Source organism: Ambystoma mexicanum, chromosome 12, assembly GCF_040938575.1.
Source record: "Ambystoma mexicanum isolate Mex_15411 chromosome 12, UKY_AmexF1_1, whole genome shotgun sequence".
NCBI lineage: Eukaryota > Metazoa > Chordata > Amphibia > Caudata > Ambystomatidae > Ambystoma > Ambystoma mexicanum.
In genome coordinates this window covers 936,193,308-936,217,820 of record NC_090936.1, presented here as the reverse complement: position 1 = coordinate 936,217,820, position 24,513 = coordinate 936,193,308, and positions in this window count along the sequence as shown.

Here is a 24,513-nt window from a genome sequence, read left to right as displayed (position 1 = left end):
CCTGATAAATCCAAGGCCCTCATATCAGACCATCTCCAGACTGAAATTAAACAAATGAACATAACCAGTTTGTCCAGAGCTCCTGCAATGAAAGTGGTACTTTGTAAGAATTCATGAAACCAGGCAAGGCCCACATTGACATCCCACAAGGTGGCATAACTTGGTTGAGGTGGATAAGAGTGTTTGAACCCTCCAAGAAGTCGAGATGGAACCCTACTGGCCAACTCTTCACCAAATAAAGATATTTGCAGATTGATATACAATAACTGTACAATAATAAACACACAGATGACAAATAGGTTACAAGTGGACCACCTCTTTTACATCCATATAAACAGTATCCACACCGCTTGCAATGCACCAACTCACCTAGGTATGATAGGCACAATCATGCACTCTTATGGTGTCGGGTCTCTACAACACCTGATAAATCCAGAAGCATATGTCAATAGACCTACGGGAGACAATGTACTCATGATATCAACCATCTGATTAGGGAAATGGTACCTGGCAAATCAAGTAGGCCTGGTTCCCCCTCGGAAGTTCAGATGATGGTTTTGAATGTTAAATTGTGGAACCCAAAGGTTTGGTCAAATCTCCATCGGATTTGTAAGCCACTCCTGATTCTGCCGTACACTGATGATCAGGACAAGCAAGCATTTCATCATTTATGTGTGGACCAGAATCCTTTCAATCATATGAAAAGGCATAATGCCTTTCCTGCATCCAATGTCTGAAAGATCACATTTGCAACCTTTGCAAAAAGATTTGGCTTGCAACTGGGATAACCTGTATCTGAGAAGGCATGAGAAAAACAGGTCTGTTTGAAAGGGATCCCATCTGTACCAAACAATAAGAAAAACTCCCCTGTCCAATTTTCAATCACTTGGGAGACATGAAAGTTATTCTCTGAAAGACTGCATCCTCTGACATTTTCCAGTCGATGCTGAACCCCATACCAAACAGTAATGATAATGATAATGATGTGTTATTTATATAGTGCCTTTATCCAAAGCGCTTTACAGAGCACATATTTACATACAATATCACCCAACCAAAATTGGTACTCATTTATTGACCTCGGAAGGATTAACGGCTGAGTTGGCTTTGCCGGGATTCGAACCTGCAGATCACGCTCAGATCGCAGCAGCGAGTGCTCAACCCACTGAGCTATCTTACCGGCACCTTCATCGTCTGAAAGGGGTATAATTTCTTCCTGTAACTTGGAGAAGAGCAGGATATTGTCCACAAATATCAGTATCCTTGCATCTCATTGCTCACAGGTAAATTGCCACTGGGCATGTACACTTCCAAAGATTGCTGATACCAGACCAAGGAGAATGTAATAAAAGTGGTATTTCAACCTTGAACATATCTGCTGTGATGGATGAAAATTACAACTGCATCAACACATCTTTAAACAGAGAGGTTGTCATCATCTTGAAGTTATCAACGCAAATCAAAACAAAAGACTAAGGGGTATATTGAGAACGGGCAAGCCAAGAAGCCTGTTTATTACTGGTTTGCAAACCAATAAACAGACAGCATATCGCTAAACAACCACCCAAGCTAACCCAACCCACATCCAATTGGCATTCCCCTTATATCTATCCATGGACTGGCCCCTTACAATACATATCACTTCCGTTTGACCTCCCTCGGCTCCAGAACAATACAATAGTATTCCTTGCATAGTTCTAAAGTCAGTCCTCTGTCTCTGTCCCATCTCTCATCATCATGTAATGCTCTGCTTCCAGGTCAGTCACTCAGGTCTGATGATGTCTGGCATTTGCCTCCTCAGGTGAGGGGCACAAGGGCCACTACCCACTGGCGCACCTCCAGCAAAGAACGGCGTGCCATTGTCTGAACTGTTATGAGCTGGCAAAATGGGACCAGATGGGCTTCACCCAGAGACCCTGAGAGCTCCTAAAAGTGCTGCCTCAGCAGCCTCAGGTCCCTCTAGAGAGCCCTCCCGGCAAGCATTACCTCAAGCCAATAAATGATGATTTCCCTATCCAATGCCTGCTAGGATTTAAAAGAAAAATAATAAACTCTCGCCATATATAAAAGGAGTGACACTTCAGGTTTTCAAAAACATGCCCAAACTCCTCCTCCCATTTCATCATTTACGCACATTTATGATCACTTGTTACTGCATGCTTTTATGGTCATCATAACATAAATCTTGTTCCCCCTCTCCCGGGGCCCATCAGCGTTCACAAATTGTTAGCAAAAGATGAATCTGTTGCAGTCCATGAGTATGAAACCTTTGTAGTTCTACCAGGAATATGTTATCGACATACCATCTATATAATGGTACTTGCCTCTTCTCCAATTATTCCGTCAACTCCAGATATAGCAACTGTGTGCTCTCCTTGAAGAAATAGATATGCCTTCGAGACACTATCTGAACTGGTAATTCTACAACATGAATTACAGGGTTCTATGTCATTTCATCGACAGCTATTTTTTTAACGTTTTTCTTAGGAAAAGCTTTCACCAAAAAAAACCATTGCATTTATTTTTCGGGGACTTCCCCCCTCAAGCCCCTCCATTTACTGTTCCCAACCCCCCAACTCTTTATATGCCTTTCCCCCTTTATTTTTCTATAGGTATTTACGACGAAGAATGTTCATAAAAAAACGCATTGAAAAAATATCTGTCGATGAAAGGACATTGTACCATATTGCAGAGCTCTGGATTGTCTGTAGCACTCAAGCGTTTTGAGAAAAAAGCACCCATTTTGAAAGAAATATTGAGTCCTTCTCCTCCAACATCCTTCTGTGCATAAATCCTTTCAAACTGCTTAACTTAGTGAAAACATCCACAACCCCTGTTGCCTCTAAAGCTACTTCCTCGATAAGCCTGAACTCTTTAGGGAAAGACAGTTTTTGCCTTTTGCTGGAATTCAGATTTGGGATTCCTTGCTCAGGTCCTGAATCCAGAGGAATGTTCATACCGGCCGGCTGAAAGGCTGTTGCTTCAGCCAGCCCAAGGGAAGGCTTGTAGGCTTTCTAAGCAATGGCAGTGCCCTAACAATGCAGATAACTAATATATCTACCCAAATATTTTACAAAACTATCATCAAACAGGTGTTCCCCAAAATACTAGACTCTTGTAGATGAGTCCAATGTATGCCTCATAAAAGTATATAACTTCTTTAATCTAAGCGGTCATGCAGTAATGATGCCCAAGGCCTGACATCCTACTGTACACCATGGAAACGGTGTCCAGTCATTTTATCAGAAACAAAACACAGAGTGGTACATAACAGAGGGAACAATAACACCGAAAAACACTGAAAAGTGTAAATAAATATATAGAGGGTAGTGGGGTAAGAGGTTAAAATGGGTCAGGATGGAGATGGGGTGGCTTTAAAAGGGTGGAAAAAAAGCAGGGCTTAGGGAGTGACCCCCCCCCCCAAATAAAAAAATAAAATAAAATCTGTGTTTGTCAGTGTTTTGTTCACGATTACATTTGCAACTCTAATCGTGGTTTGTTAGATCACATAACCCATGGAAACCATGGTGCTGGTAATTCTGGTAATCCCATCCCATGGTGTCTGTTAGGGAGAATTCTCTGTTCAGGCTGGATTTCCTAACCTAGTGAGTCCCCCAGCAGCTTTGCTGGATTTTTGGGGTTTATTTTTTTCTCCTGCCAAGAGTGAGACTCTTTTACCCTCACTCTTGGGCATGATTTGAGTGTGTTTCTTTGACTCTAGATGTGTTTAATGGGCTATGAGGTATTTTACCCCATAGGGCTTCATGTGTTTTTGTGATGTGTGTTACACAGCACCCTCGGTGCAGTAACACAGGGGTGTCATAGTGACTCCCCAGTATAGACTCCATACCCTGGGACTGACTACTGTCTCCCAGGGTCTGTAAAGTCACCATTGACTTTACTAGTCTTAAATTCTGAACAGAACCAGTACAAACCATCATATTGTGGACGTACTGGCTGGGGCAATTCAATTGTCCCGGGGTCTGTTAGTCGAGGGGGCACGTCTCCGTCCCCCCTGATCGAGTTTTGGCTGGTGGCAGTCAATACTATTTTTTATATTCAACCGCAAATATTTCTCTATGGGATTTTCCCATTGTTCGAGGCTACTATCTTATTTTATTTAATTACGACAGCCTCGAACATACCGCTGGTTTATTTAATTAATATTAATTCTCCGGTTGGTATTTTTTGCCAAAACTCGGTTCTAAAATGCCGTTTGTGTTCTCTTCTGTGACTCCAACCCAAGTCGAGCCCTTTGTTCCACTTTTTGGCGGGCTTCTCCACAGAAACCCTCCAAAGTGGTGCCACTCTGTCTGGGGTACTTAGGAGGGGTGGAGGGGGATTTAGGCACCCTGGACTGGGTTGCCTAGGCAACTCAAGTCGCACTCCGTCCTGATTGGCCCAAGTGGTGAGCCGGCCGGCTCACCACTTAGCATGTTTGAGTGACAGCTAGGCAGAGTGAATGGGGTTTTCTGCATAAAAGCAGGGCTTTGGGGACTGGAACTTCAGAAGTCCGCACAGGACCTAAGAATCCGATGAGGGAGAAGCTGAGCCGACCTGCCACTACGACACCACCGGTGGAGCCCTGCTGGACCGTCTCACCACTTTTCCCAATGACAGAGGAGATCTCCCGCCGGAGAGTCTTCTTCCTTTGACTGGTGGAGATAACCAGTTTCACCGTCTTTTCACCTTCCCGATGTATCTCGTGGCCGCCTTGCCTGTGCCAAGCACCCCGGCAACTGGGATACCATGTTTTACCACGACCGCGAATTAAAGAGTACTACCTTTAACCGGACAACTCCGCGGCTGGTTTCTTCCCTGGTAGTGCAATAACCTTCATCTTTCCTCCAAGTCGAGATCTTCTCTTCCCCTGGACGACGACGAGACTTGCACCCACTGCCAGGAACAACTGCCACCGCTGGAGGATCCTTCCCACTTAAGGTACCGTGTCCCGCCTGGCTTCCATTGCCACCGACTGTACGGGGTAGATTTTAGCCCCGGCTTTCGAACCTGGGTTAGCCTGGGACACCCTGGCTAAACTTTTCTGAGCCTCTCTAAACTCTTTTCGAACTCTCTGCAAGACTTTCTAAGCCTAGTGTAACTGTGTGATCTTGGGCGCATTTGTGCTCTGCTCTCTCTAAGAGTGGGCCCAGCCTATGGACTTTGGCTCACAAGTGACTTTTGCTCTTCTGCCTTGCTAATAGTGTACCTAAATCTTAGAGTGGTGTACCTTTCCATATTCTGTCTTTTCCCCTCCCTTTTTCACAAACTTATTTGAGTGCCATCTATAGTTAAGCGCTCACCTCTGTATGAAAATAAGTGGTTATCTGAGAAGGAATAAGGGTTGTATATATTATAATAGTAACTGTGTTTAGAGTGTTTTACAATAAGAGTGCTGGAGTTTTTCAAACAGTGTGTTTTTAAATAAATAATTATATACTTTGATACCAATGCTCTGGGCAGTGTTTGTTTGTATTATTGTATCTAAGTGCCTATTGTGTATACTTTGCATACTGCCTAACTCTTCTTGAGGGAAGTCTGACTGCTCAGCCACAGCTACCAGGTAAATCTGGGTGGTGCAGACTGCTACCAAGTGGGTTTACTGCTAACACCTGTAGTCCTAAATCTTTTGCAGTGTTCCCTAAGGGAACTGCACAGGTTTCTGCCTAACACTGGTGTACAGCAGTGGGATTTGTATTGAGTATACATTTTAGAGTGCTTTAGGATACCTTAGTACAACTAACCACAAAGCTTAGCACTGAAAAAGTAATCTTTCTAACATGTCAACTATGGAAAATTATAGTCAAGAGTCCCTTGCTACAAAAACTGCTGATTGTTTAAGAGTTCTCTGTAAGCATAAGAATCTCCTGACTAAAGGCAAGAAAATGGAAATGATAGAAAGGTTGTTAGCTAACCAAAGTCTGGATGATGGTTCAGAGGAACCTACCACTCCAGCAACTGTAGATAACAGTATAGAGATTGATGTTGATCAAAATGTTGATAATCTTGAGGAAGAGTCAGAAGAGGAGGGTGAGGCTGCTATGACTGTCCCCCCCTAGGCCTCTGCCTGGTCTACCTGCTGTACCTACTGGGCTTTTGCCAGGTCCCACACTTAGTCCTCAATATCTTGAATTAGAGAAAATGAAACTTGAACTAGAGTTCAAGAGACTGAATACTCAGGCTGAACAGAGACACCAGGAACTGAATCAAGAACTAAGGCTATGGGAAATGGAGCTCAAGCATGAGCTAGAAATGAAGAAATTATCTGTTGAAAATGCTTCTCTCTCTGGCTCCTCTACAAGTTCCAGTCCTAAAAGACCCCGGATGCCTAAATAATTGGTTGGTATGTATGAGCCTAAGTTGGGTGTGTTGGATTGGTTGTCTCTGTTTGAATATAATCATGGGCTCCAGAACATCACAGGAAATGACTTACTCACCTGGTTGTTCTCTAGGCTTCCCCCTGTTGCAACTGATGTGGTAATGGAGTTGGGGGAGGAGGATAGGAAAGAGTATGAATGTGTGAAACTAGCTCTGATAGCTAGATTTGGGAAGACCCCTTCCCAGTATCTTAAGAGATTTAGGACGCTCGAAAAGCATGATGGTACCCCTTGGGCTACCTGGGTGAGTGAAGGGTTGAAAAACCTAGAGGGATGGGTTAAGGGTTACAAAGTGAACACTTATGAGGGTATGAAGAATCTTTTTATGTTGGAGTCAATTTATGATGCCTGCTCTCGTGAGCTCAGACAACACTTGGCTGATTCAAAGGAATTAGATTCCCGAAAACTAGCTAAGGCTGCTGACTTGTGGGTTGCCAACAGGGCCACTCACAAGGATTCTGGGGTAACTCAGAAAAAGGATGAGGGGAAACAGCCTAAAAAGGACTCCAAAGAGAATTCTAATACTGCAAATTCCAAAGAGGGCCCCAAACAAAACCATAAGGGTAAGCCACAAGGGAAACCACAGCAGAATAGTTTACCCTCTGGTGCCAAACCAGAGGGAGGCCAGAACAAGCCACCATTCCAGAAGGCATTCAGTAAATGCTTTGTTTGTGGCTCTACTGACCATGTGAAGGGAGATCCCAGATGCAAGGGTAAACCTTCAGGGATCCAACTTGCCTCCTTAGCCTTCGCTCCAGAAGAGGAAGTCCCAATGGCAAGTGGAAACTTTCTACTGCTGGCTGATGAACCCATTGGTGTCTCAGCCAGTGTTTCTTTAGTCTCTCAGGGGTTGTGGGAACAACAGAACTTAGATGTGTATAATTCTATCCCGGGTAATAGTAAAGAGTATTATAAAGACAGTGTCCAGGTGAATGGTCAGGAGACTCCTGCCATTAGAGACACTGGGGCCAGCATAACTGTGGTGGATGAATCATTTTTCAAGGCAGAGGATGTTGCTAAGGCACCCAAATGCCTCACCAAGTTAGCTGGAGGGCCTTTTGGAGATGTGTCCCCAGTTACCAGTTCTCATCCAGTGTAATGATATGGCTGTAAAGATACCTGTCAGTATACAATGTGAAGTACCAGGTAGGGTTCTGTTGGGTAATGACCTGAAAGCTCTTGGAGTTGTGTCACATACCCCCAGACCACCTAGTAAAAGGTTACAGGAGCTCACAAAACCTGCAAGAGAGAAAACCCTGCGAGGGTTATCTCAGGAGATGATGACAGAGATCACTCCTTTACCACTGGAGCAACTCACTGCAGTAACTACCTGATCAGGAGCAAAGGGGCGACCCAAGAGTCCTAGGGAAAAGTCAGCAGCAAGCACTCCAGTGCTTCCAACAGTTACACCTGTAACTCCACCTCCAGCTGAGGCTGAGAGGGAGGTACAACCCTGTGTGGTTGAACTAGACTCTGAAGAAGAGCTAGTAGGAGGCCAAGAACTTATTGGCGATCTAGACCCTGAGGACCATCCTGAGCTGCAGTCTTTACTGGCAGAAGGTGGGCCCAGCAGGGCAGCTTTCCATAAGGGGCAAAGAGAATGTCCAACTCTGGAGGGTCTCCGCCACCAGGCAGCTGCTCAGGCTGATGGGCAAGAGCCTGGGAAGTATAGGTTGCACTGGGAAGATGGCCTCTTCTACAGTGAACCAACTGAGTGTGAACCTGGAGACTACAAACGCCTTGTAGTACCTCAAGAAAACAGACAACAGTTCTTGCACTTAGCCCACGAGATTCTTTTGGCTGGTCACTTGAGTTTCAAGAAGACCAAGGAAAGGCTCTCACTCTACTTCTATTGGCCAAAAATGGGGGCAGAAGTAGATAAGTTTTGCAAGAGCTGCCATACCTGCCAAACTTCTGGTAAGGTTGGCTCCAAGAATGTGGCAGCTTTAGTGCCTCTCCCAGTTGTGGGAGTCCCATTTGAGAGGGTAGGGATTGACATTGTTGGTCCCCTTGATCCCCCAACCTCCTCAGGCAACAGGTTTATCCTTGTTGTAGTAGACCATGCTACTAGGTACCCTGAGGCAATTCCTATGAGGACTGTTACAGCTCCGGCTGTGTCCTAAGGAAGTAATATCCGACAGGGGGTCAAACTTTATGTCCCACTACATGAAAGCCATGTGGAAAACCTGTGGAGTTACTTACAAGTTCTCAACCGCATACCACCCCCAGACCAATGGGTTGGTAGAAAGGTTTAACAGAACCATGAAGAGCATGATAGGTGCTTTAGAGGAACCTCTGAAAAGAAAGTGGGACCTTCTACTGTCATACCTTCTCTTTGCTTATAAAGAAGTCCCTCAGGAGGGAGTAGGTTATTCTCCCTTTGAACTTCTCTATGGCCATCCAGTCAGAGGTCCATTGGCCCTGATTAAGGAGGGATTGGAAGGTGCTCCTCCTCTCAAGCCAGTCAGCCTGACTGACTATGTGATAGGTCTCCGGAGGAGAATGTCACACATGATGGCTGAAGCTAGTGATAACCTGAAAGCTGGACAAGCTTTGGTCAAGCATTGGCATGATCAAAAGGCTAACATGGTTGAGTTCACTCAAGATCAGCTATTTCTCGTTATGCTCCCAACAAGGCAGAGGGCCTTGCAAGACAAATGGATGGGACCCTTCAAAGTTGTGGGAAAACTTGGAGAGGTCAACTGTCTGGTGGATCTGGGCAGACCCAGGGAAGCTCATAGAGTCTTCCACACCAACCGACTGAAAGTGTACGTCTCCAGACCTGAAGTAGGAGCCTTGCTTCTAGCTTCAGCCGCAGAGGAAGAAGAGAGTGAGTCTCTCCCTGATCTCCTCAGAGGTGTACCTTTAGATGAAAAAATTGAAGGAGTCAATCTCTCTTCAGATCTGACACCTGAGCAACAAGAGGAGTGCAAATCTACGTTAAATCAGTTTGCCTCCCTGTTCTCACTCTCACCAGGCTTGACCCCTTGGGGACAGCACGAGATACTCACTGGTGACTGTCTGCCAGTCAAAAGCAGAGGATACAGAATGTCAGAAAATGTGAGAACCCATATCAAGGGGGAGGTCAAGAAGATGCTTGATCTCGGGGTAAGAGAACCCTCTACTAGTCCATGGTCTAGCCCAGTTGTGTTAATACCAAAGACAGGATCCAAAGACTTGAGATTCTGTGTGGACTATAGAGCTCTTAATGCAGTCACTAAGACTGATGCCCACCCTTTGCCAAGGACAGATGAGTTGGTGGATAAACTTGGTGCAGTCAAGTACCTCAGCACATTTGACCTTACGTCAGGCTATTGGCAAATAGCCTTGACAGACCATGCCAAGGAGAAAACTGCATTTTCAACCCCATTTGGCTTGTACCAGTTTAAGGTCATGCCTTTTGGATTAAAAAATGCACCTGCTACATTCCAAAGGATGGTGAATCAAGTTCTAGCTGGGATGGAGGACTTCTGCATGGTATGCTTGGATGACATTGCAGTCTTCAGCCACTCCTGGGAGGATCATGTGAACCACCTAGGGCATGTTTTGCAGGCTCTTGGGCAGGCCAATTTGACTATCAAGGCAAGTAAATGCCAGATAGGTCAAAGTAAAGTGGTCTACCTTGGGCATGAGGTAGGAGGTGGAGAAATAAGGCCTTTTCTCAGCAAAATTGAAGCTGTGCAAAATTGGACAACACCTACTACTCAAACCCAGGTGAGATCCTTCCTAGGCCTCACTGGGTATTACAGGAATTTCATTGAGAACTTTGGGACCATAGCTTCTCCACTGAATGTAATCTCCTCTCCAAAATTCTCTAAAAAGGTCAAATGGAATGAGGAATGCAATCAGGCCTTTGAAAAACTGAAGAAATCTCTTTGCCAAGCTCCAGTACTGAGAGCTCCTGACTACCACCAAACTTTCATTGTACAAACTGATGCTTCCAATGTAGGTATAGGTGCAGTTCGAAGCCAACTGGATGAGAAGGATAGGGAGCACCCCATTTGCTTCATCAGCCGTAAGCTGAAGGATCCTAAGACAAGGTGGGCAACAATCGAAAGAGAATGCTTTGCTATTGTGTGGGCACTGAAGAAGTTTAGGCCATACTTGTATGGTTCTACTTTTGTCATTCAGACTGATCACCAACCCTTGAGATGGTTAATGCAAATGAAGGGAGAAAATCCAAAACTATTGAGATGGTCAATCTGCCTGCAAGGGTTTGATTTCACCATTGAGCACAGGTCAGGGTGTCACCATCAAAATGCTGATGGACTCTCTAGGATGTATGTCATCGACTAGAGGTATGAGGTTCATCCAGGATTGGATTAAATCCTCCTGCCCCTTAGTCTGGGGGGGCGAGTGTTAGGGAGAATTCTCTGTTTAGTCTGAATTTCCTAACCTAGTGAGTTCCCCAGCAGCTTTGCTGGATTTTTGGGGTTTATTTTTTTCTCCTGCCAAGAGTGAGACTCTTTTACCCTGTTTCTTTGACTCTAGATGTGTTTAATGGGCTATGAGGTCTTTTACCCCATAGGGCTTCATGTGTTTTTGTGATGTGTGTTACATAGCACCCTCAGTGCAGTAACACAGGGGTGTCATAGTGACTCCCCAGTATAGACTCCATACCCTGGGACTGACTACTGTCTCCCAGGGTCTGTAAAGTCACCATTGACTTTATTAGTCTTAAATTCTGAACAGAACCAGTACAAACCATCATATTGTGGACATACTGGCTGGGGCAATTCAATTGCCCCGTGGTCTGTTAGTCGAGGGGGCACGTCTCCGTCCCCCCGATCAAGTTTTGGCTGGTGGCAGTCAATACTACTTTTTATATTCAACCGCGAATATTTCTCTATGGGATTTTCCCATTGTTCGAGACTACTATCTTTATTTATTTAATTACGATAGCCTCGAACATACCGCTGGTTTATTTAATTAATATTAATTCTCCGGTTGGTATTTTTTGCCAAAACTCGGTTCTAAAATGCCGTTTGTGTTCTCTTCTGTGACTCCAACCCAAGTCGAGCCCTTTGTTCCACTTTTTGGCGGGCTTCTCCACAGAAACCCTCCAAAGTGGTGCCACTCTGTCTGGGGTACTTAGGAGGGGTGGAGGGGGATTTAGGCACCCTGGACTGGGTTGCCTAGGCAACTCAAGTCACACTCTGTCCTGATTGGCCCAAGTGGTGAGCCGGCCGGCTCACCACTTAGCATGTTTGAGTGACAGCTAGGCTGAGTGAATGGGGGTTTTCTGCATAAAAGCAGGGCTTTGGGGACTGGAACTTCAGAAGTCGCCACAGGACCTAAGAATCCGACGAGGGAGAAGCTGAGCCAACCTGCCACGACGACACCACTGGTGGAGCCCTGCTGGACCGTCTCACCACTTTTCCCAACGACAGAGGAGATCTCCCGCCGGAGAGTCTTCTTCCTTTGACTGGTGGGGATAACCAGTTTCACCGTATTTCGCCTTCCCAATGTATCTCGTGGCCGCCTTGCCTGTGCCAAGCACCTCGGCAACCGGGATACCACGTTTTACCACGACCGCGAATTAAAGGGTACTACCTTTAACCGGAAAACTCCGCGGCTGGTTTCTTCCCTGGTAGTGCAGCGACCTTCATCTTTCCTCCAAGTCGGGATCTTCTTCCTCCCCCGGACGACGACGAGACTTGCACCCACTGCCAGGAACAACTGCCACCGCTGGAGGATCCTTCCCACTTAAGGTACTGTGTCCCACCTGGCTTCCCTTGCCACCGACTGTACGGGGTAGATTTAGCCCCCGGCTTTCAAATCTGGGTTAGCCTGGGACACCCTGGCTAAACTTTTCTGAGCCTCTCTAAACTCTTTTCAAACTCTCTGCAAGACTTTCTAAGCCTAGTGTAACTGTGATCTTGGGCGCACTTGTGCTCTGCTCTCTCTAAGAGTGGGCCCAGCCTATGGACTTTGGCTCACAAGTGACTTTTGCTCTTCTGCCTTGCTAATAGTGTACCTAAATCTTAGAGTGGTGTACCTTTCGATATTCTGTCTTTTTCCCTCCCTTTTTCACAAATTTATTTGAGTGCCATCTATAGTTAAGCGCTCACCTCTGTATGAAAATAAGTGGTGTTTTACTAAGAGTTATCTGAGAAGGAATAAGGGTTGTATATATTATAATAGTAACTGTGTTTAGAGTGTTTTACAATAAGAGTGCTGGAGTTTTTCAAACAGTGTGTTTTTAAATAAATAATTATATACTTTGATACCAAAGCTCTGGTCAGTGTTTGTTTGTATTATTGTATCTGAGTGCCTATTGTGTATACTTTGAATACTGCCTAACTCTTCTTGAGGGAAGTCTGACTGCTCAGCCACAGCTACCAGGTAAATCTGGGTGGTACAGACTGCTACCAAGTGGGTTTACTGCTAACACCTGTAGTCCTAAATCTTTTGCAGTGTTCTGTAAGGGAACTGCACAGGTTTCTGCCTAACAGTGTCCTATAGGACTCAATGGAATGGGAACTTACCAGCCTCTCTGTCGCCTGCAATATCCCAGTGTCTGGCCAACAGAAACGGTAAGGCAGTTTTGCTGGTTTCCTGCCGGAATTACCAGTGAGATACCAGCAAAGCTACAATGAGGGCCATGGACTCTCTGCTACCGACTTTCGACACCCTGCTCTGTGGGAAAGATTAAGAGTCTTAAGAGTTCCAAGTGACCCGCTGAAAGTCGCTAGGTATGTGAGGGGCTGTTGTAAATATTGTGGAGCTGATCTGAGCTCAGTACGAAGAGGTTCTCTACGACCTTCACAGGTACACACTCCAATGTTTACCAATATTCAATTGCTGCAAAGAACACCAGACACCTATGAAAAAACTGAATACGCATTTATAAGCGACAGGAAGTAGAGCTCATAATAGGATCTAGACACTTATAATTAGTGAAGGAAGGGCTGGACTTGGAGGAAAAAGCGAATTACAGGGGTAGTAGTTCAGTCACGGAAGAAATGTTTTGTTTGATCTTACTGCTATGTTGAGCAAAGTAAAGAGTATGCTGCATAATACTCGCCACCATGCCATGACATTGAAATGTTCTTCTGTGTGCGGCGAGGAAGACTATGAAGAGCTCCTGTCTTTTGAAACAGTGGGACACAGAGAAATTACTGATGAAATTGGACTGTGTGCGCTCATTTACAACATAAAAACAGCAGGAAAGTCACAGCTTTATCTTACAAAACGATGAATCTTGTTTTGGATAATGCTGGATTGAGGAAATTTAGAAAACATGTAAATAATGATACCTATTAAATTATCATTATCAGCTTTCAGGTATGTTGAGCTTGTTTTTATTGCTTAAAAGTGCACTCTAAGACATGTATTTATACCATGTTGCACAAATACCATCTACACCCGGCATATGCGGCGAATTACCTATAAGCATACACTTTGGTATGGGTTTATCATAATGTGAAGATATGCTAATGGCCAACTGTGAAAAATATGACAAGACAACAGAAAACGCATTGCAGCACACGTTTTAATGCAATAAACATATAATATATTACATTTTGGAGAAGGAGAGCGACCATGATGAGCTGGCTCCCCTCCCATCCCCCAACCCCCCCCCCCCCCCGCAGCTCCAACCACATGCTGACGCTATGATGCAGAGTGCATCCAGCTCAGAGGTAAGCCCTGCTGGGCTAATGCCACCGGCATCCGAGCATGTCTTGTTATATTTAGCAAAATCAGAGATGATCTGCAAGTGGAGCCAGATGCGGGGCAGCCCCACACAAGTGCTCAGGCTGCAGGCCCTGCCTAGCCAGGCCGGCAAAATGCGGAGCAGCAGCTCCAGTCCAAAATGGCCACCACCATTTCCCCCTACAATATGGCATAGAGATGCTGGGTCTCCAACTGGCCACAGCACACAGTGGATTGGTCACTGCTCGCTTTATCTGCGCCTTTCGAGGGGAGCTGACAGGCGAAGCCGGCCCCCTCCAAAGGCCTCAACGTAAGGCACACGATTGCCCCTGACAAGAATGTAAGTTTTGCGCTCCCCTATTGTATGACTTACAGAGCTACTCCTTTTCTCCCACGGCTCAGACCTCAACTATATGACCTCATAGCCACTCCTTTCTTGCCTGCTACTGATCCTTCTTACTTTTCACAAGACTTACATGGCCTGCATGCCCTTTGCAATTCCCTCCAGACTGTGGATACATGCAGCAGATACAGATCCCTTTCAGCAATCAAAGCACTTCCGTACCCTAGAACTAGGATGACTCCCATGCGACTTGCCTCCCCTTTGTCTGTGCTCTCTAGTAAGGCTCGACTCTGTAGTCGCACTAGGCCTCCACACCCTCAAACAACATCAAGCCCTACCATTCTAAGGAATTCCTGTGGCTCCAGCATAAGACCATCATGGCAAAAGGCGCCTATAACAACATCAACCACACGCTCACAGACTCCCCCAACATTAGGTGTAACCCTGGGTAGGTTAGTACCCAGCAACCTGTCACTACTTTGACTGCAGCCCACCCCTCAATGACCTTGGAAGAAACTGAGCCTCACTGTTGTACAACCACACCACCTCTAAAACCTACCAGGCATGGCCCTAGCCTCCCACCACTGTGGAAAAAAACTACAGAGAGCTTTATCCAAAGTCCTTCCAGCCCCCCTGACACTTATCAAGGAACCACTCTAACTAAACTACACCCTAATAAATGCTAAATCCATTCAGGCCCACCCTCTAGATATACATGATCTCATCTCTGCAAATAACCTTGACATGCTCGCCATTACGGAAACCTGGCTTAATGCTACATCTGGCCCTTGCATTTCCATTGCGATTTCTTCCAACTACTCCATCCTGCACTGTGACAGACATGACACCAGAGGCAGAGGTCTTGCCCTAATAACAAGGGATTGCCGCTCCATCGGACAAATCACTGTAACACAGCTAGACTGCTGCATCATACTCTCCCTTACAATACTTCTCTCACACACTGAGACTATCACAACGCATGTCATCTACCGTCCACCTGGCCCTATGAATTCCTTCGACGAGGACCTCTCCCACTTGTTGACCACCAACATCAAACCTACTTCGTGACTTCAACTTAGGTCTCAATGATCCAAACTATCTGAACGCTGCCTCTCTTAAGAACACCATCAATGCTCGAGGCTTCAAACAATGTATCTCAACGCCCACCCATCTAAAAGTCTGCATCCTAGACTGGCTCGCCATTCTTAATTGTGAAATCTCCCTCATATCTGACTTCCCTTACCCGTGGACTGACCACCACATTATCACCTTCTCCATGGATTGTAACAGTCCACCAGCATGCCGCTCTGCACCCATGCCACAGACTATTGCCATAGCTCACAGAAACTCATGAAAGACCGTATCTGTCCCCTGCTTGCTAAGTTATATCCTAGTCACAGTGCTCACCCAGACACCGACACAATTGCTGACCTATATGCCATGATGCTGAGGGAAGGAGTTGATACTTTAGCACCCCTTGCCCCACGTAAAGCAAAACTTACAATGCACCGCAATGCTAGGTACACATCTGGCCTTTCAGCACTCCGTGCAAAGAAACGTGAAGCAGAAACTAAATGGAAAATGTCCCCCTCTGACCTACTCTGATCCTCTTTCATATAACTAGCCACATCCTACAAATCTGCCATGCTAGCAGCTAAAGTAGCCTCATTCACCCCATGCTACAAGAGTAAAAAAGACGGAGTTTATAGTTTCAGGGTTACAGCACCTAACCTCTGTAACAGTCTCCCAAAGGACATCAGAAATCAGAAACATACAATATTTAAAAAAAAACTAGTGAAAACATTGCTGTTCAACAGGTATGAATGATGGCTGCCATCCTAGCAGTTAAAGCAGCCTCATTCACCCCATGCTACAAGAGTGAAAAAGCTGTAGGTTGTAGTTTCAGGGTTACCGCACTTATCCTCTGGAACAGCCTGCCGATGGACATCCAATATTTACATACATATATTACATATATTTACAAACATACAATATTTTCAAGTATGAATGATGACTACTGTAACCTAATACCATATGTGTTGGCTTATGTGTAACCAATGCTATTTCTGTAAGAAACGCTGTGATACCCCAGAGCCTGGGCGTTACATAAATGCCATATATAAATAAAATAAATAAATACAAACTAAGAATTGCCAATGCAAACTCTAACAGCTGTGAGATTTTCTCAATTCCTAAAGAACTAGAAACGCCTTCCACCCGAAAGGATGTGAACTGGTGCACAGTGCAAAATGTCATCCTGGACAAAATAGCTTTGCTTCACAAAGCAAATACTACAAAAACAAGCCATCATCAATACTCCTCACAACATCTCTCCCAACACCAAAGCCCATCAAAACCGCCCCTCATTCCAATCCAATTCCATCTCTGAGGACCAAGTCATGAGCCTACTCAAAAGTCTTAAGCCCTCTAGATGCAAAGGGGATGCTTGCCTGGCAACTCTTATCAAGGACTGTGCTGAAACCCTGGTCCCACTCATCACCACCTTTATCAATGCATCCTTTACTGCCTGCTGAGTACCCACTAGCCTGAAAGAAGCATGGGTGCTCCCACTCCTAAAGAAACCCTCTCTCCACTCTACCATCCCTACCAATTATCGACCCATCACTACTGTTCCCTTCCTCCTTAAGATCCTAGATAGTGCAGCCTACATTCAAATTCAACAATATTTGGAATCCAGTCACATTCTAGGTACCCGTCAATCTGTGTTCCTGCAAGGTCAATAGACCGAAACTGCCCCGCTTGATCTTAAGAATCAGCTAGATGAAAGTAAGGACACTGGGAAATCATCTCTCTTACTACTCTTAGCCCTCTCTGCGGCATTTGACTTAGTGGATAATGACATTATTTGCCATCATCTAACAATCTCAGCCAACTTCTCTCCAGAAGCCTCAAGCTTGGTCGCCTCTTTCCTTAAAGACAGATCTATCTGATTCTTTGCTGACAATGCTAGTTCCCCTCCAGCTTCTATCTAATGTGGTGTCCCACAAGGCTTATGCATTTCACCCACACTCTACAACATCTGTACAAAACCTCTCTTTGTTCTCCTGGACACAATGGGTATCACGTATACTAACTATGCCAATGACACCCAGATTCTCCTCCCCGTATACAGCAACAATCACCTTGACTCCATGAACCTAAACCTGATCTACCAAACTATTCAAAAATGTATGGCCTCAAACTTTCTGTCTCTACACGACGATAAAACTGAGATAAAACATCATTGGATCACCTTCAGTGCTCCATAACCTCAACCAAGAATATGAAGCTTAACTGTACATCTGTCTCCCAGTCAGTCAAAACCTTGGGAGTGTACCTTGATGCTTCCCTCTCCCTCTCTTGCCAAGTCAACGCCAACTCTTCTTCAGCAGCCTACACTTTAAAACCCATTAATGCCTGTAGGCCCTTCCTGTCGACCGACAGCTCCCTCACCATTGCTCGTGTTGTTGTAGGCTCTAGACTCAACTACTGTAATGCCCTGTTTGCTGGCACAACTTAGAAAAACATTCACAAACTTCAAGTGATTCAGAATAATGCTCTTCATTGAGCCTTAAACATTCCAAAACGGGAGTACATCTCCCTTGCCAGAAGGAAGGACTATTGGCTAGCCAATACAGGGAAGAACTGTATTCAAGACTCTATCAATCACCCATAGGTGCCTCTCTAAGACCACCCCTCCTTATCGCATCCAGAAATTCAAGAGAGCTTCCTGTACATGACCGACCAGAAAAGCTTATGCTAACATGCTCACTCAACCTAACTTCAGACTGGAAAGAGCAGGTGGCTCAAGCTTCCCAGTCATTGCGGCCAAACTCTGGAATTCACTTCCTCCTTCCCTAAGAGAAGAACTATCATACTGGGTCTTCAGGAATCTCTTGAAGACTCAGCTGTTTATGTAATGTACCAGTTGTAACACGTCTTCTAACTCTATTCCTTTCTGTCTGCTATGCTTGCTATGTGGTATGTAAGCTGTGCCTTGATGCCTAGGGGTTTAGTGCACATTACAAATGTAAAAAAAAAATAAACAGGGCCTGTGGTAGCAGCCCTGTAGTTATGGTTAAGTTGCTGAATTTACAGAAAGAGCACTTTTTGGGTGGCTTAAAACTTCACAGCCGTTCAACGAATCCTCACCAAACTAAGCAAAAAAGGTATATGGCTAGCTTGGGATGATTTTGTTTGGTGTTTTGTGGTTTTCATGCAGGGGTGGAAAAGTTATAGGGGGGTCCCAACATTTTTGAAATCCTCATAGGCACAATGGAAAACAAAAATGTTGCTTGCACGAACAGCCCAAAGCCCAGTATGGATTTTCACCAAACTTGCACAAGGAGCAGCAGCTTGGTCCCGAAAGTGTGCTTTTGCAAATTTAGTGTAAATCTGTCCAGTCGTTTTTTAAAAATAAAATATTAAAAGTAGGTCAAACAGAATGGAGTGGCTTGGTGTCTGTGGACATCAAAGATGCACACTGATTGGATGTTGAAAACGTGAGGTACGTCATCATTTTTTAGATGTTCACCATATTGGATCTGCAGACCACCGCTATTGTCCGCGGACAGCACAGTGAGAAAAAAGTCTGGAAATAATTTTTGAGGTTATTTGTGCCGAAAGAGAGCCTGGAAAGGGTGGGGAGTGGAAAAATGTTAATAGGAAGCTGTTTTTATAGGTAAAACAAAGCAGTGCTGGTGGCTCCGAGTCCGCAGTCAATGTTACTGTCCGCGGACATCATTGGGAGTGAGGAGGTTCAGGATATGTCTTGTTATTTGAAGGTGTATTGTATGTATTTGTTATATGGTTTCATTATATTGTGGTGATTGTTGCCAGTGGCCAGATTCCCCCAACAATTCGGACACTGGCCATGCCCATAGTAATATGTGTGTAGTAATTATAGGTACTTTAGGGGGAGTATACTGTATTTATAATTTGGTGCAATGATATAATTGAAATGTATATGGTATTTATGATTGTAGTAGAATTGAGGATAGTGCATATTGGATCTGTATTTTTTTCTTTGTGAAGAAAACAAATAGGATAATACTGGGTATGGTTACTTCAGACACTCAGATTTTTTCCGATTCATCCAGCCGAGTTTTTAGCACTTGAAGAAAGGTTATCAGGGCAAACAGTGCTGCTCTGTTAAGTCCCTCAAAGAGTACCTTCCACCACTCTTCAATGCTCCTTGTATGATAGGTGTTGATCACTGGACCAAAGTGACGACCTCTTTGTTGCTCAAATTCCGAACAGGACATGATAAGATGTTTTAGAGTTTCATTAGCATAATTGCAGAAAGGGCACATGGGATTAAGTTGTGCGTGCTTCGACCAAATACCCAAGCGGTCTTTCGTTGGAAAAGTGTTTAATCTAAAACGCATATAAAGAGCCCTTGCGTGCTGGTTTGGCAAGCGCGTTAAATCAGTAAGGCGATAGTCGTAAGCCTTTGCCTCTCCTGGTACTTCTTGCATCGTTTTGGATTTTGAACGTAGATCATAGGTGTTAATCCAATCGGCTCTCCAGATCTTCCTCTTGGCCATCTCCGGATTATCTGTTAGCATTAACAGAGAGAGTGATGACGTACTCCTTCAGTAGGTCTTGGCAGAGACTATTCCATTTAGAGAGAATTGTATACTCTTTATCTAAATCAGGCTTATGCAAGATGCTAGTTTGGGGTGCCGGGACCTTCATCATCGTTTTTCGGTATAGGCTCAAAAGATTCCACAGGACTCTTGCATGGATAGAAATGAGACCTAGTTCATACTGTATACAAACGGTTGAGGTACCCTTCGGTAGATGTAACACTTTAGTCCAAAAAATGTTTTCTAGTGTGTTCCACAGGTCCCACGAGCATCCATATGTGTTCTCTCCTCCATAGATAAATATAGGGACAACTTTTTGTCAAAAAAACGTGATGGTAGGTTTTAGCGAAAATGTTCCGAATTTGTTGTTGATCAGGGATGCTTGGCACGCCAACTATCGGCACTTGCTTTTGGCCATTGCTGCCCAAGGTGCGTCATTTCTACTCGCACTAATCCTCATGCCTAGGTATGTGGTGTGTTTTACAGTCGGGATTTGCTCCTTGGCAATATGCCACTTAAACATTGTCCCTCTTCCCCGCAAACCTGATAGTTTCTCCAAAATCAAGATTTCACATTTTTGTTTGTTAATGGACAGCTCGTTGGATGTCAGGTAGGTGTCTATGAGGTTCATTTTACGCTGCAGACCTATCGGGGTCTGATCTATCAGTACAAGGTCATCAGCGTATACTAGATAGTTAATAGGAGTACAGTGTATTTTTGGAGGGAACGTGTTTGCACCACTTAGGACCTCGTTTACATCAGATATAAACAGGTTAAAAATGGTTGCTGCCAAAGGGCAGTCCTGTTTTACACCCTTGTATGTGTCGATTTTGGTAGACAGCGTGCCCTTCATGTCAAGTCGGATCTTGATGGAGGTGTCCATGTGCAATTCCCGGATTGCACCCAATAGACTTGAAGGGAAGTTCCACTTGGCTAATTTATTCCACAGCAAATCTCTATTTATGCTGTCAAACGCCTGGGAGAGGTCTATCAGTGCCAGGTAGATCTTAGTGTTTGATCTCATTACTTCCATCTTTAGAAGGTTCAATAGAAGCAGATTTAGGCTGCAACCGAACCCCCTTACAAACCCTGCTTGTCTAGGGTCTACATGATTAGTGACATTGGCCCAGCTCAAGAGTTTATGTTGCAGGAGAGTAGCATAGATCTTCCCCAAGACATCGAGGAGCGCTATGGGTCTGTAGTTTTTAGGGTTGGTTCGGTCCCCCTTTTTAAAGATTGGGACCACCAGAGCGCTCTTCCATGACTTGGGGGTTGAACAACTCTCAACAATACGATCAAATAAAGTAACACAAAAGTCTGCCTATAGGCTTGGGTTGCGTTTAATCGTGTGGTTCATTAACCCATCAGGGCCTGGAGCTCTAGATTCTCGTACTCTTTTAAATATGAGTAGGATCTCCTCTCTCTCGAACTCCAGGTCCCATTTTTTTAAGGTCGACAGGTCACAAGCTACAGTTGTTGCATCCTTACAGAATAGGGCTGAGTAAAACTCTATCCAAACTTTTTCAGGAACTGCGTTAATCTGTAGAGCACATTGAGGTACCAGGCTGCTATTTATCAGCTTCCAGTATTTTTTTCCTTCCATTTTTAACAGCATTTTCTTGGAGTCATTTTGCAACATGATGGCCGCGTGTGATTTAAGCCAGTTCTTGTAATTTTGCTTAATCGCCCTTATGTTCTTTCTCGTAAGTTCATTGCAAGGCCTTTTTAGCTTCCTTATTTCTTGTCTCATTAGTCTTTTAAGTTGAAGCACGGTCACATCAAATTTATGTTTTGTACATAGTCCGCCATGTTTCAAACTATGTTTACGTTCTACAAATTGGGCCAGGATATGTTGGTATTCCAGGCCTTCTGTATTTTCCATAAAGTTGGATTTTATGACCGCTACTTCAGTATCAGGAAGATTTAGGCGGATCCTGCTGGAGCATATGACTAGGAATAGACCATCGAGTGTAAGGAGACGTGAAAGTGCTACCCAATTCATACCTTCTTTGAAGACTATGCTGCCAATGTCAATCAATGCATGATCTAGGGTTAGACATTGCAATTTGTGAATAGTGACAGCATATCCAAGAGATAGAGAGAATTGTTCTCTGCATACATGCATGTCTATAAAAATAAGGAAACGTGCTATTGTGTGGCCTGTTTTTGTAACTTCTGTGAATTTGTCAAGTGGATATTGACAAACATACAGCCTTATTCGTAGAATTAAATAGCGCTGAAAAACGGGCACAAGAGTGCAAAACACGCGCAAGCGCCCATTTGTTGATTCATGGAACACATAGCGCGTGGCTTACCGGAGACTTTCGCTGAATCCGCACAAGTCCAACACGTCACTGCGACACCACGAACGCCTTGCGCGAGACGCCCTCCGAAGGCGCATACCGTCTAGTGCAGTCACATAAAATGTGGCAGAATGCATGTAATGGGGAAAAAGAAGTGTAAATGTGGGCATTACGTGGAAAGTACCACAGTAAAATACTTGCAACGCCCACAGGTGCGCTAACAACACATATTCATGGAATTGAACAAGGCTCACCTGCACACAGAAAAAGATGCGCTAATCCAGAAACACATCTGCCAAAGGAAAGCAGGCGTAAGCATCACCGCGCATCAAAACCAATGCCTAAAAAGAGCGCGAACACAAACATGTGTATACAGCTACGATGAATGTCCCATTTTTCAAAGCAGTGATTGCGGGACACCGCAGGAGGAGGATAGCCAGGGCCCGCATTTTTCTACCCAAGACCAGCCTTTTTGGGATGCCTGATGACCAGGCCTACGGCAGGTATAGGTTTCCACCCCATATCATATTAGACCTGGTCACAGAGGGGGAAGATGACCTCACATCACCCACCCTGTGCTCCCAAGCACTGAGCCCCTCGGAAAAGGTGCTCAATGTACTGCATTTTCTGGCCACTGGGTCATTTCAGCAGGCAAGTGCCATTGTCAGGGGCATTTCACAGACCATGATGTCACGCTGCCAACAACAGGTGTTGCCAATCATGACTGCACGCCGCTCAGTCCGCAGGCACATTTACATGCCCAGAACACCCGCAGAAAAGCAGGCCATGGTCCAGGACTTTTACGGGGTGGCGCACTTCCCTAAAGTGCTTGGTGTCATCGATTGCACCCATTGTTAGGCAGAATCACATGCAGTACCCCTTGGGAACACTACACACAATTAAGACTACAAGTGTCAGTACAATTTCAACTTCGGTACAAGCCTATACTATACAGTAATGTGGTAGCAGTGGCTGAGCAGCCAGACTTATCTCAAGAGTAAAGTGAGCAGTACAAGAAGTTACACAAAGAACTATCAATCACAGTGATTCAAACAAACACTTGCTCAAGGTTTCTTGGTAAAAGAATATACATTTATTTACACAGTCATTTGGAAAACATTCCACTAGCAAGAGCAGCTCAATATCACAATCTAATACACTACAATACACAACCAATCAGTTTCTGAACAAGTTCAGCTCTCCTGTAGTGGGAGCAACATGGCGCTTCAGTTACTTTAAAAAGGGGTAAAAAGACAAGGTTATAAGAATCAAAAGCAAATAATTTGAGGGGTAGGGCAAATAGTTTCAGTTCATTACAACCAGCAATTCAATTCAATCGGCCTGGGCCAAAGTCAATGGTTCAGAGTCTTGTATAGGATAGCACAGTATTGGTAGTAAACGGTTAAGTCTTTGCTACAGTTTTTAGAAGTAGTTGGTCAGATGAAAAGTTAGATGTTGGTTTAGGGAAGGACAAGCCTTCAAAGTTGGGAAAGTTTCACAAACTTTACCCGCTGCCTAACGGAGTTCTGGAACGCACTTGTATAGTACCTTTTAAGTGAAGAAGAGCTGTAGCTGAGGCAATTGTTCCTGGCAGTTCCTGCAGATCTCGGTGTTCCTGAGCTTCAGTCGTAGGGACAAGAAGGAGGATGTCGGGAGGTTCCTGCACTGCCCAAGGAAGAGGCCACAAGCTTGGCAAAATGTTGGTTTAAGGTGTGAGTGCCTTAAAGGCCACAAACTGGTATCCTTCCCACTGGCTATCCAGTTTTCAACAGCACTCTGAAGAAAATTCGACCAGTATAGGGACGGTGTCCAGGTGACTTGCGAGTTGGTTGTTCCCACCAAACTCAAGGTAAGAAGTCATCCTAGAAGGGTTTCTCTGTCGAGGGAATTTCAGGCAATTCTGACCTGCAGCAGGGCTTCACCGGTGGACCAGGGGTTGCAGCAGTCGTCTTCCTTCAGCTCATCTTCGGTTCTCTCGTTTCAGTGGTCGATCCTGCTTTCCATGTACCAGATGCCTGCTTTTAATCAGTTTTCCCCCATTCATTCCAACCTGGCTGTCACTTACACAGCGGGGTGGCTGTCCTGGCCGGACAGCCAGCCGGCCAATCACGCCAGAGTGCATTCATTTCTATTAGGAGACTAAGCACAGGGAGTTTTGGCACCTCCCTCACATCCTGTCCACCCCAGACACTCAGGTGCCAGAGGAGGACTTCAGCACTGAAGCCCGCCAAAGGCCAATGTACAAA